At 36.8% G+C, this 14,122-nt stretch overlaps 1 long non-coding RNA gene across 8 annotated transcripts in view; it reads left to right on the forward strand.

The window, feature by feature from the left end:
* Window positions 1-14,122, forward strand: part of LOC118927728 (uncharacterized) — a 56,846-nt gene that overhangs the window by 26,743 nt on the left and 15,981 nt on the right. For 2 of the 8 annotated variants that reach the window (XR_008994440.1, XR_008994438.1), the window contains exons 2-3: window positions 4,475-4,531; window positions 7,668-7,812. This is a non-coding gene — a long non-coding RNA (uncharacterized LOC118927728). Of the gene's footprint in view, window positions 1-4,474; window positions 4,532-4,843; window positions 6,005-7,610; window positions 7,813-14,122 lie in introns of those variants that run through there. The other 6 variants (XR_008994443.1, XR_008994444.1, XR_008994441.1 and 3 more) reach the window with 5 other exon arrangements.

Consider the following 14,122-nt stretch of genomic DNA (forward strand, 5'->3'; position numbering starts at 1 on the left):
ATACATACAATAATTAAAATTATGCCTGTTATGTTTTTCAAGATACTTTTTTATACATAATGCCTTAGAGTTCCTCACTGATTCACTCCAGGTGAAACAAAGGCCAAAGCTGATGTTCTTTTAGAGCAAAAGCATCTGCTCTCACAGCTTTGAGAAGGTACTGGGCTTGAAGATGAAATAATGTTTCACATAAATGACCATCATAAATCTGTTCCCCCGGCCTCTGTGCACTTTGTAACAAATTGAAAGCCTATTGATAAGACTGTACCTTTTAAAACATGTAATTTATTTCCACTATTTTTATAATCATATCTTGGAATCTTGGCAATGACACAAAACATTATATGGTAGGATTAGATGAAGATGAAAAATTCAGACGAAGAATGCTCTAGGCAGGTAAGAAGATGTCTTGGCCCTCTTTTGAGGTGTTGCAGCTTGGTATGGGATTTCATTTGTAAATACCAAACTGTATACAATACTTGAGAAAGCATGTAATGAATAGTGAAATAAAATAAATACCCACACCCCTGTCTATGGTGGTTATAGGATGGTTCTTAAAGTTGATTCTGTCTTCTAAAGGAGATCATGTGATTACCTCTCAGTCCGAACCCAGTTACCTGGCGGTCGAAGTGGACCCATCGCACTGACCCTTGCACTGTGGCAAACAGTGTCATGGTATGGCCTCCGGTATCCAAGGAGTGCCGACTCTGAGCAAACACCCGAGCAAACACTTGTTTGCCGGCCATTACACTGTTTTACACTGTAGTACTGTCGTGTTCTTTTAAGTAATACAAATAATATAGTTTGGGGTAATAAGCAATGTATAGAGATCTTTTCTTGCTCAAAGAGAACTCACTTCCCACTGTTCTCTTTGCTTATCTGAAGCTTGTCACGGAAACAGTTTTGGTGAGAGTGACAGAGAACTCTCACGTTGGGCAGCATCTTGCCTGTTCTAGTCGGAGCTGTAACTGGTCTCCTAATGAGAACTCTCTACTCCAAGGACTATTTGTTCTTTATCATCTTTTTCTCTCACTAGCATCTTTTAGCAGATAGATAGTGAGTTCACTTATCTTGTGGGTATTTTTTCTGGATCTTTTATTCTCATAACTGCACAAATTATTCGGTCAAATTCAGACAAATAGCAGAAACAATAATTGCAATATAGCTTTTGAAATGCTTTTGAGAAAATGTGAGTTAAAATCTCATAAAATCAGGAAAGCATAAATGTAGGATTGGGATGAGGAAATTGAAGAGCTCAATGTGGAAGACAAAGGACTTAGCCACTGTTATTTTACAGAAGGTTCTACCCATGTGATGTGATCCAACACATGAAACAGGATCTGAGAGAGCCTGTGGGAAAGAGCCCCGGGGAAGCAGTAAGACATCTTGGGTTCTAGGTGGGCTCTGCCACTGATGAGTGTGAGCCCTTGAGCAAAGTGGTACACTTTTGGCCATCAATTATTTCATCTAAATAGTCAAAGAACTTGATTAATACATTTTATTATAAGATTCCCATTGATCTAATAGTCTGTCCCAAAGTGCTCCCTAAAATACCCATGTAGGTAAATTGTAGAGTTACTGATTTGATGAAAAGCTGAAAAGCTTGAATTTAATTTGGAATCCATTCTTCATGTGGGTACTGGAAAAGGCAGGAAAGGCCTGGTGGAGCCAGGAAGTGGGTGAACGTAATTTACACTGTTAAATGAGTTACTGTATTGGAGCCGTTGAAGGGGTAGGTACATTTATTTATTTTATGCAGGTCAAGGGGCAGTTTCTAAAATATATGCTATTTTTTTTTCCACACTATGTACCTTTAAGAAAGAAATAATTTTGTTGGTTAATAGTAATACTTGTAAAACTTAGATAACATTTAACCATCTGCCATTTACCCTTTTCATAGGTATTATGTTTTTTCTGTTTTGTATCTAATTAGCTACTTTTGTGCATTTCTGTACAGAAGGGTGGCAGCCTCTTCCTGATGCTACATGAACTTATGAGAGAATTAGAATTAAAGGAAAACAGTTGTGCCAAAATCATTTCCAAAAACAATTATGCCTACTTTCTTTTTAGTTTTTTACTATTTTCCCTAGTTTTTAGCAATATTTAATCAATAACTCTCCTGAAGACCAAGGTCAATGTATTTAAACATTTAAAACTATGAATCATGTGTACATCTAATGGGAAAAAATTCCCAATTTTAGAACTGAAGAAGACTGAAGATAAAAAGAGATGGACACAGAAGTGGAAAGAAAAATATCCGTGCAATACTAGAGTATAATGATGTAAGAGATTCAGTGGTTAATTTTTATTTGCAACTGTATGCTTACTTGCAGATTTATCTGTAGTTTTAAAATATGTTGGGTCCAGGTCTAAAGGCTTCTCAACAAGTGACAGATAATGACACATTAAATTAGTCCACAGGTTCATATAGTTACAGGGCAGAGATGATTGTTGGCTGAATTTTAATGTGTCGAATGTTTATTTCAAGTCCATTTTCAAAGTCATAGTATGGCAACAAATGTCTTTAACCCGAATGGGATGGACCTTAGTGGTACAGTGGTGGGTGAATTTCAGGGACTAAAAATGTATCTATAGTACCTCCTAATTTTCCCAATTGTTTATTCATAAGTTAAGTGTAACAGTTGAAAGTTAACAGTAGTTTTAGCACTGAACTGCAACAGTCACACATGAATTACTTAATAGCTTACTGGGATTTTAGTAGTTTGACCTGTATTTCATTTTCATGACCTACTTTTAAATTCAGTTGAGTAACATAATGGGTGGAAATTGAGTCACAAAGCAGGAAACAAACTCATGCCGAGCATATGGGACACACTTGGCATATATGGTATCTTCGCTCTGTTAGTGGAAAGTCAGTTCTGGTAAATGGATCAGTCAGTTTATCATTAGTATTTCCCTCACCTGGTGAGGTAGGACATAGTACAGCCCATATTCCTTACCTGTGATTATGAAATCCAAAAAGCAATGAGAGGAGGAAGTATTTTTGAAACTTGAAACCTAATCTGAGCTGACTCACTTAACAATGAAACTACTCAAATGATGTGTGACTTTTATATTGTCTGAATATTCATATACTTCACTACAGAAATATTAATGTTTTTGACAATGGGGTGCTATCCAGATCCTGCTGGAAGGGTGTCATAATATATAGCATATGTGCCCATTTTCTTCCTAAAATCTAAAAGATACTGAATTCTAAAACATATTGGTCCTCAAGAGTACCTTTGCTTTGACATGAAATCTCTTAATGAATATTTCTCAATGTTGAGTCTATTTTAATAATTTCTGCAACTTTCCATGTGTATTCAGATTACTGCATTATTATTGCAAGTATTAAAGGCAAACTCCTGCTTTTATGCTCTCTGTTGTTAGTGCACAGTAGAGGCTGAAAGGCTTGCTGGTAAAAGCCCTAGCTGTAGAGTAAAAGAGATGTAGAATCAAATCCTGGTTGGGTTGCTCACAAGCTCTGTGACCTTGGTCAAACTACTTAACACCTCTGAGCATGATGTTTACTTGTAAAATGTTGATGCTGATAACTACATTCCTCTTTTTTATTTTTATTTTTTGGTATTAATCTCAAAAAAAGTATGAATCTTAGTGAGGTGGAGTATGTATGGTCTTTAAGCTTTACCACTGTTAGATTCCATTCCTTTTTCTTTCTTTGCAACTGGGATGCCTAAAATGCTGATTTTATACTTTGCAGTTATAAAACTTACCCTGACCTTTCTGCCAGGGCTTCAAGATACTTAGGCTGTGAGATTTAGGTACAAGTAATCAGAGAAGTAAATAAAACACAAAGAATTGGTATTGTGATTATTAGGGAAAGTAAAATAGCAATCTAAGATGTGCTCTGGCAGCAAGATAGTTAGGGAAAAGAGGTGAAAATTATGTCAATGGATACTTAGAAAAACCACTGGGTTGCACTAACAAAAAATTTTTTATGACATTTTTTAGATATAGCTTATGATTGGGGACTGGGGAAGGGTGCCCTGAATTTTCGAATTCTCCAGAAATATCTATAATACATACAATGCAATTTCAAATGATTCTTGACAATATCTGATGCAGAAATCACATATATTCATAATTATTATATATATATACATTTTTTTCAATACTGTTTTAGCTGGTTTTCAGCTTTTTGAGAATTTATTTCCATTTCAAAATTGTTTTTTTTGTCTATAGTGCTATTGTTGTTAATTGAGGTTATCATTAGGAGATCTATCACCATTCAGAGGGTTTTACTTTCCAGGATTTCACATGTACCTATCTTAATTTTCTTTTTTAAATTTCTTACTAAAATTCAGGGTCCTTCAGACTGAGAACATTAGGCAACACTTAATGTAAGGAAATGTGTGGTTACTATGGGAATTAGGAGCTATTCCAGGTCTGTTTGATCTCTTTTTTTTATTGCAGGTATTTTATTCTAATAACATCAAAAATTTCTTCCCAGGAGAGAGTTTATCCTTTGATGGGTGTCTATAATTCCTTGATGCCACTGGTCTGAGAGGTAAGCTTTTCTAGATATATTTTATTCTTTTGAATACTTAGCCCAAAATATTATCTTTGATTAATAATAGGCATTATTTGTTGTGTACTTACTATATAAAAGGCACATGATCTCATTTAATTCTTCAAACCTTTGTTGTGGCAGTATTATCTACTAGGATTAAGGCTGACAGAATTAAATGCCTCCAACAATGGCTTAAGTTAGATGGTTTATTTCTCTTTCCTGTTCAAGTATTCCAAAAGTAGTTTAGGGCTGATATGACACGGTGGGAGGGACTAAGTCTCTTTCTGTTTTTTCCTGCTCCATATGTAGCTTCCATTGCCAAGGTTACCTCACAAAGGAAGCTGTTGGGGCTCCTGCCATCAAGTCCATATTCCAGCTGTAGGAAGAAGGAAGGGTGATGAGGTAACTCCCCCGTTTTTTTAAAAAATTAAAGTATCATTGATATACAATCTTGTGAAGGTTTCACATGAGCAACGTGGTTTCAGTATTCACCCATATTATCAAGTCCTCATCCCCCGTTGCTGTCACTGTCTTCAGCCTAGTAAGATGCTACAGAGTCATTACTTGTCTTCTCTATGCTATACTGCCTTCCCCAGTCACACTCCCCTTTTTTAAAGATACTTTCCTGAAGTAACATATATCCCAACTCTTAGACGAATGACCATACCTAGTTGTAAAAGAGATTCTTTTTCAGTCATTTGTGCCTAGGTAAAAATTAAGATTTTAATGTTAAGAAAGAAGGAAAGAATGGGTATTGAGACACAGCCAGCAGTTTTTGATGTATTTGAGCTGATATTATTCCCACCTCACAAATGGAGAAATTGAGTCATAAAGATACAAATTGACTTACTAAGATCTCACAGCTGGTAGAGTCAGATTCAAACCCAGATCTATCAACCTTCAGAGCCCTTAAGAACTGCTTTGAATTGCTTCTACCTCAAAACAGTTATTTGACTTTATTCTGTCTCTTCAACTAAATTAATATAAAGAAAACCTTTCTGACCAAGTCACTAGGTCAGTGTTTTGAAACAGTGGAATCCTTTGTTCTACCAAGCGTTCTTGGCAAAAGACATGGTACTGGTATCAACTTGTGCAATGAAACTTTTACTTCTGCCGACCTTTTGGATAGGTAGATTCACAGAATTTAGTGGCAGGCTTAGAAAATTGCCTGGCTGACATATTAAAGTCTTATTTTCAGTCTTTTACTTGCTCAGGATTGTAACAGGTTTAAATGTCATTAAAGTATGCTTTGCTATCCTACTGAAATTAGATTTTAAACAAAGTAATAAAAAACAAGGTTTTCAGTAGGGCCAGTAAGAATAAATAGAAAAAACGACTAACTGTAGAAGAATGTCACAGTATTATGATTTTTTCTCCGAAGATATTTTTAAGTTAATGACAGCACATCTAAAATCAGACCATACTGCTTCTAAGATACTTGAAAATCATTACATTTAGATGGTAAACCTGTAATTCTCTAATATCTTACTTGAGGAAAAATCCAAATCATATAATACATCAGTAACTAGGCTTTCCTTCCCTCCTTTCTTCCTTCCTTCCTTCCTTCCCTCCCTTCCTTTGTTCTTTCCTTCCTTTTAATAAAGCATAATTTGTTATTCTTTTTCTAAGCTTCAGTTTCATCCAAGTTCTTGTCTCCGCCTAGCTTCTAAGAGTTTTCAATCTTGCCTATGCCTGCCATTCTCTTTGCTTTTCCTGCATTAAGGGAAAACACGTGAATGTGAATGAATAAATCAACAAGCAAATGCCATGTTTTATAAATGTCAGAATTTAATGTTGCTATGTTACTTAAACTTTTCAACATTTTAAGGACCCTCTGTACATTTGCTAATACTTTTCAGGGATGCTATTAAAATAAAATGATATATCAGTTATTCAACAGAAGTCCTTCACCTAGCTAGCCCTGACAACCGTAGGGATGTTGAGTGGCTGATGACAAGAGTTAATGATTCAGTAGTTTGCCTAGAAACGAAGAGATATTTTCACTGCTGCCTCTACTCTCAGAAAAGCACTTTGAAACCAAGAAACATATGATATGAAGTCATAGGATATAGTGTTCACAGAAGAGGTCAAGAATCAGAGCTCAACAGGGAGTCCTAGTTATTTGCTATACGTCTTTGGTCTGATTCTTTGCAAACTTCAAGCAAGACCAAGACCGGTTGCCTGATGTGGACAGAAGAACACAAACTATCAGTTTTTAATAGATTTCCCTTTTATTTATTATTAATCCTTTTATTTATTAATAGCTCAGATTTACACAAGTAATGCATTATCATGTATTCCTTATTAAAGGTTTTAAAGTCCATTTAAATAAAGGCAAAGTCCCCATTTCCCAATGATTCTTCTCCAGCAGTATCTTTGTCAGAAGTGTGTATGACCTTTTCTTAGTGAAAAAGACTCTTCTCTGAAGCCCCCAGAAGAATCAGCCCCGTTGGCCCCAATTGCCTCTCATGCCCAGGCATATGCCACTCACTGTGCACAAGGGTATAAATGAGACCACCATGATTGGCTAGGACCAGTCAATACTGATTTTTCTGGGACTGGAGAGGGCGTCTATTTTTCCTTGGATAATGTGTTCAGAGATAAACAAATCTGCGATTTTGTCAGGAAGGATAAAGTAGTATAAGGCAAACAAAATTTGCATTGCACATTTTGTTTTCAGAGAAATTGAACTCAAAATAAAAATCCAATGTAAAATAAAACATCTTTTCCATCCACAAGTTTAGGTATGATGCTTAGTATCTGCTCTAAAATCCACTCATTAAATATTATTTCAACAAATATTCTTTGACCCCTTAAAATGTGTCAGCCACAGTTCTCAGTCCTAAGACTAGAGAGATGAATAAGGTAGACATATATCTGCATTAGGAATGCTTTCAGCAGCAAATAAACACAGAGGGTATTTAAAAGTGGCTTAACAATAGGAACATGTAATGTTTACCTAACAGAAATTTAGGTCAGAAGTCCATAGTCCAGTCCCTCCAGAATGTTACCATGGATACAAGTTCTTTCTTCTCTGGGGCCTAAGCATGCTCACTTTTGTCTTTATTTTTGTCAGCTCATTATCCATGGTTGCTATAACTCTAAATATCTCCTCTGCTTTCAAATAAGAAAGAAGTGGCAAAGGATGATCTTTCCTTACTTTTGTCCTTTTTACTAGCATTGAAAGACCCTCAGAAGCTTCTTAGCAGATTTCCATAAACTCTCATGGGCAGAACAGTGCCACGCTGGTATCCTCAACAGCAAAGGAGTCTGGGAAAGTAATATCTCACAAAGCATGTGGCCTGTGTGCATTGCTGCCCCAAATAAATGGGGATTCTGTTTATAAGGGGAGATATGGATGATGATTAGTCAATAACAATGCCTTTCACAGTACCCTTGTTCATGGAGTTAACTCTCTGGTCACTGCCTGGAAAGGTAGAGATAAATCAGTAATCTTTTTTATAGTCTAGTGTTTGAAATTATATTTGAGGGATTTGTATAGAAAGTGTCTATATGTTTGTTTTTGCACATTCAGTTTGAAAATCTATTTGCTTGTATAAACTTGACATGAGCAGGGGATTGGGACTGGTAGGGTTTCCACTTGGGTTCATTTTGTGGAACCTAAGATGTTGTAAAGAAGGATGGATGTGTAGAACCAGATACTTGGGTTGTTTTAGCTAATAGTTACTCCTGGGATAAAAAGGGCCATGAGCAGAGTATCCACTGGTTTCTTTATGACACCAATCACATGTTATTGCCATCATCAGCTTATTTGTCTAGCTGTTCCATTCAATAATTCACTTCTTGAGGGAAGAGACCGTGTTTTATTTATATCTATATTCCTAACTTTGAGGATTGTGTCTGGCACATAGTAGGTCCTCAGTGAAGATTGGAGGTTGGAGATTATCTTTCAGGCAGTAAAATATGGAGAGGAAAGTTCAAATGTTACATACCAAGGAGTTAAAACTTGAAGTGCTAAAAAAACTAATATAAAAAATGAAGAGTAGACAAGCAATAGAAACAGGTTAGGTGGCAACTAGAACTCGGGAGGAGTAATTTGTCTCTTTTCTTTCTTTTTTTGTTGTATTTTTTTCCCTCTGCCTATGAGGTACAGTTGAGGTCATGTGGTGTTTGTCCAAATTGCTTGGGTCTACATGGCACAGGAGTGGGGGGAGCTAAAGTGCAAATGATGTGGAACTAAGAAACAGCTTGTCAAAACAAGCATGATTTAAAGCAGTTGCCACATATACTGTACCATTTTTATAGCAATGAAAGCTGCCCTGTTGGACTTTATTGCAGTCACAAGCTACCCATACTAAGTTAGATAAGTGAATTTGCAGATCTAAGAGTTCAAGGGTGTGTTGGTATTGTTTGTTTCTTTCTTCAAAAAATTCCAAACCAAAATGTTTGCAATGTTTTTGACACTTGCTTTATTAGGGTATTTCATTACATAATTTACATTTCATTGGTGATGTTGCAATTATAATTCTCACCTGCTCATGTTTTAAAGTCAGTGAAACTTTCTTTAAAGAGCAAAGCTTTGTGCTCTCTCTCCATAGTAGGCCTGCACGGATGTTAGGGGGAGCGTAGAACCCTGTGCTGAACTGGGCCCTGTCCCAGGTCTGCGACTAATTAATCCTAAACCGTGGCCAAGTCAGTTTGCCTAACTACTGCTTTGTTTCCACATCAATAAAAGAGAGGTGTGTGAAAAAATGATCTCGTATGTCTTCTAGCCCAAAAATTTTATGATTATAACGTATCAAATGCCTGTATTTATAAGAACTAAGGGTTAAGGGTTAATATTTACCCTACAAGTTAGGTTTGCCACCTCATCCTTTTTAATAAAACTTTCACCTTACAAATTCCTATATGGAACATTTAAGAAAAATAGCAAAATAATAAGAAAACTAAAAGGTACAATTAACATTTGATGTATTTATTTTAATATCTATTTTTGCAAATGCCCAGCCAATATACATAATTGGAATATACTGTTTATAGAATTGTGTATCTTCCTTTTTTCCACTGAATTTAATATTGTGAGCATTTTCACATCTCATTAAAAAATCCCTAAAAAGCATTTTTCTCTTAAAAGTTTTTATATTGTTATATATAACACAAATATAGAAAACCGCGTAAGTGAATTATTAAAAGGCAAACACTCTTGCAGCCACCCCTTTCTCAGCCAACCCAGAAACACTCTTGTAATATAATTCTCTCCTTCACTGCTGAAATTTATTGTCTTAGTGGTTTTATGGTAATCATTGCCTTATTTTTCTTTATATTTTTACTACTCAGTGTGCATCCCTAAACATTATTGTTTAGTTTTGCTGACAATATGATTTTTCATGGATTTTATTATTCCATCATATAAAGATACATCAACATATACAAGTACAGTTTATTAGATTATTTATTTTCTTGACAGCTCATTGTTTTATTTTATTTTTTGAATAGATATATGTATATTTTCACCTAATGCAAAGTTTTAAAGGTTCAAAGGTAATGCAGTGAAAAGTTTCTCTCTCACTTCTGTCCTCCAGCCACTATCTATCTCTATGACTAGTTCTTAGGAAGTGATTTTTGAGGAAAAAGAAACCTAAGAATATTAATATTTTTTTCAGGTTTAATGTCCTAAATTACTAAGTAGTTCAAAAAATGGAATTGTTATTAAAGCATGCAAAATCTCTGTAGCTGATTTTTCTTTTATATGAAGTTGTCATGATTCCTGGAGTGAGATGTATCGTTTCACTCTTAGGTTAGTTAGTTAAATGCGTTGAACAGTTGTGTGAATTAGACGTGAAATAACCACAGAAGAAGTTTATGATCAAATTATATGTAAATAGTGTTGTGGTATTTTACTTTGCTTTTCAGTAGAGCTGAGAGACCAGGGTTACTTTCTTTGTATGTTGGGCACAATGGAAAGCTCAAATAGTTCCTTATGTTTTACTCTAACAGATCAGTAAGTAATGTCATGAAGATAACATGTTATGCAAAAATACATAGCTCAGGTTGCCTGAGTGGAAGAGCTAACTACTATCTAACCTGCCTGACCAGTACACCATTTTTTTGCGTCAGGGTTCTTTGGCTGCAAGAAACAAAAGCAGACTTCTTAACTTAAAGGGAACTTGCTGGAAGGATTCGGTTTCTCACTGTTTTGCAGAAAGACTGGAGACCCAGGCTTTGAATGGACACAGCCGGTACAGTTTAGGAGGTTCCAAGAATTGTAGATGACAAGAATGGTCTCATATCAAAATTGGCTTTGGGTTTTACCAGATTCTAGTAGAAACTGTGTGCCGCCCCACTCTAGAGCGCTATCATGGTATTATCAGTTATGATGAGTGATAAGTTTGAGTGGATGTATCAGCAAGCTTAGGATAGAAATGCAACACTGAGATCCAGCCTGAACATGTCTAGAAGGCATGACTAAATCACACATAGATGGATCTCAAATTCTTGTGTCACCCATCACCGTGGCACCAACACCCCCATTCAGCTCACACCTTGGGCTTCCTTGGGACAGAGGTTGGAGAGTGGGTGGTCCCCCATGACTTCACCCAAGTGAGGGAAGAAGAGACAACTTAGGCCAGTTTACAAATGAATTCTCACAATACACTCATGCTGGTGGAAAGTGGATTGCTACCACATTGCAGTCCCACCCAGAGATGGAAGGACAGTCTTGAAAAAAATTTCTCCCTGTAGGCAGTGTTATGAACAGTAAGTCAGTGGTTACTGACTTAACTTGGAGAGAGAAAAACACGCTAAAGTGTGGATGTGCAGGGACTGAGGAAGGGCTCGGCTTCTTGGTCGGGGGCCTGGCAGAGGACAACTGGAATATTCTCTCTGTAAGATGTTCTGCTATCATTTCTCCCAGCTTCCTCCCTCCGTCTCTGGTTCCTTCACTCTGCTTCCCTAGGACCGTAGGGATACTGGTAAGGTAGTAAGTACCACACAAATTTGTGCCTCAGCTTTGAGGGGAACCAATCTCTCTGGAAAGTTCACTGAAATATTTGTGGGCAATTCAGTCTCCCAGACCAACTTATGCATACTTTGCCCAAGCAATGATATGTGTCTAGTGATGACCCAAACCATTCTTACGGCTTTCCATTATTTGAGAAAGAAAATGAAGAGAAGCTTGTCCACATTATTTCTGATAACTTTCATGTATACTCCTCTGAAAATAATCTCTAACTCAACCATTTATAAAATAACTGGGTTGGTAATCTGAGATAAAACCTGTCTATGAGCAGACTGAATAAGAAAATTGTCTCATTGACAAAACAAGAAGCCATCTCATTCTCTTTATCCTGAGAAAAATCAATATGTAATCAAAATTTTAATTTTTTTTCTTAAAATGACCCCACAGGTTGAATTTGACTATTTCTCAATACTGTCAACTCTATCAAAAACCTAAGCAAGGAAGGTAATACCTTTTAAAGTATTTCTCCCACTCAGCTCCTCAGTGAGTCTGAAGCTGTTGAACAACTGCCACTGTTCTCCTTAGTTTAGCATTTGGCACATCTTCTTTCTAAGCATTTCCAGGATCCCCTGAGTCCCATCAAAAATAAAGAATGGCGGGATTTTCCTACTGAAGAGTTAGGGAAGAGCATAGTGACATCGCTCCTGGGCATCAGTTTATAGTACTTGGTGGCGGTGATGGTGGGGAGATATTGATAAGGTGGAAAAAGCAAGTTACCAGCAGTAGCAGGGAAGCAACAGGGAGTCAAAATGTGGGATGAGGTGGGTGCTCTGGATAATACAGGATGACACAGAGAGGGAAGGCTCTGTCTGAGGTGGTGACCGGCCATTGGTGGTGTGCAAGAGAAGGGAAGCATAGCTGATCTTAGCATTTGAGGTCACATCATCCAGATCTTTCACTATGACTTGACATAATGTGTGACGAGCCACTTTCTTATCAAGTCAGCTAGCTGTGGTGCCACTCAGAAAAATGGGGAGACAGTGTGTTAGTGGGCTGACTGTATCATGAACCCCTCCAAGCTATCAAGCACTTTGAACTCCAGTTTAAATAAAATCCACTTAGCTCTCCCTGTATTTCAGCAACTGAGGTATCAAGCAAATGATAAGGAGCTGGTTTTCAAAGTGTCTATAAAGCATTATTATTACTTAACCATGAGTGGAAAATAGGTAAGGTGACTTGCAAAAACGGGTTAAAGATGGTGTGTTGGACATCTGTAATTTGTGACTGCTCATAATTCATTATACCTTCTTAATAACATCACATTTCTTTTAGAGGAATTATAATTTTATTATTATTACTATTTTGGGCTCAGCCTGGTGGATTTGTACTCCAGGGCCCCTATACTTTCTTAATCAAAATCTGAGTGTATCATTGAAACTAGGTCAATTAGATACTTATTCCCTGGAATTTAAATCTTGGCTAGAAGATTAAAGATGTGGAAAATGGCAGGAATTCACTTAATCCAGGGGTGAGGTCCTGGATTTTTGTTACCGTGACACTATTCCTGTCATTCCCAGATCCTGGGTCATTGGGAATACTGTGGCTCTGCAGAATTCCAAGTCTGGTTCTCTAGCCTGACTGCCAGATGATGAGTTCTGATAGCTTTCAGTAACTTTACTCTGTATAAGTTAACTAGGGCCTATTTCTGTTAGTCTACGGAGTTCTTCTGTAGAACTCTGACTGACTGAAAAGTCATACCTTACCAGTTAGGCAGGTTAAAGGAGAGCTGATTACATCGCTGTAGGATAAGTGGTACGGGGCCACAGCCATAAATATGCCATTCCTATTTATTTAAACAATTTCTTAAAGGCCTGCAGACAATATTTATTAATGACAAAGACAACAATTTTACAGAGCCAACAATAGATTGGAAAAAATAAGTAATATTGAACAAAAACCAGGAAATATATTTTTGATTACTTATGGTAAAAAATGTGAAATAGATGACAGTAGGCTTTGATAACATCTGACATCGATTGATCAATTACTTCATTGATTGCCATTGACAGATTAGAGTATAGGTCTTACTCTAAAACTGGAGGTATTTCCCCATTAGTACTTGTTGCTCATTATTTAAATCTCACAGAAATTTTTTTCTAGGTCTGTATTATTGTAAGTCTGGGGAGAGGAAATCCCGGGGCAAAATACCTCTAAAAACCGAAATCATCAAAGGGAGAAATAAAGTTTAAAACCCGTTTATTGCTTACAAACTGCAGTCCAGCCCATCTCTCTCTACTGCTCCAGCAGCAGCAAAACCGGCCCTCCCCTCACCTCTCCGGTACAGATAAGCCCTCCTTGCCCAGGTAGTTACCCACTGATATGGAGATGAACTTCTCTCCACCCCTGAGGAGTGATGAAATGCACTAGAACCATACTTCTTTCCACCTCTGAATGCCTATTGATATGCAGATGTACTAAAGCCAGGCAAGATATTCTGGAAATGCTACAATTTTACCCACAATTATTAAGTTCAGAAGCATAAACTTTCAGGACTATAGAACTTGATTGATCTCAAATCTTACCAGAAGTGAGAATTGTATAGTGCATTTAATAGGATCCAAAGTTTGGGATTTATTTATTTTTTCCTTTAAAGATTCTGCAGTATTAAT

The sequence above is a fragment of the Manis pentadactyla genome, chromosome 16 (genome assembly GCF_030020395.1).
Source record: "Manis pentadactyla isolate mManPen7 chromosome 16, mManPen7.hap1, whole genome shotgun sequence".
NCBI lineage: Eukaryota > Metazoa > Chordata > Mammalia > Pholidota > Manidae > Manis > Manis pentadactyla.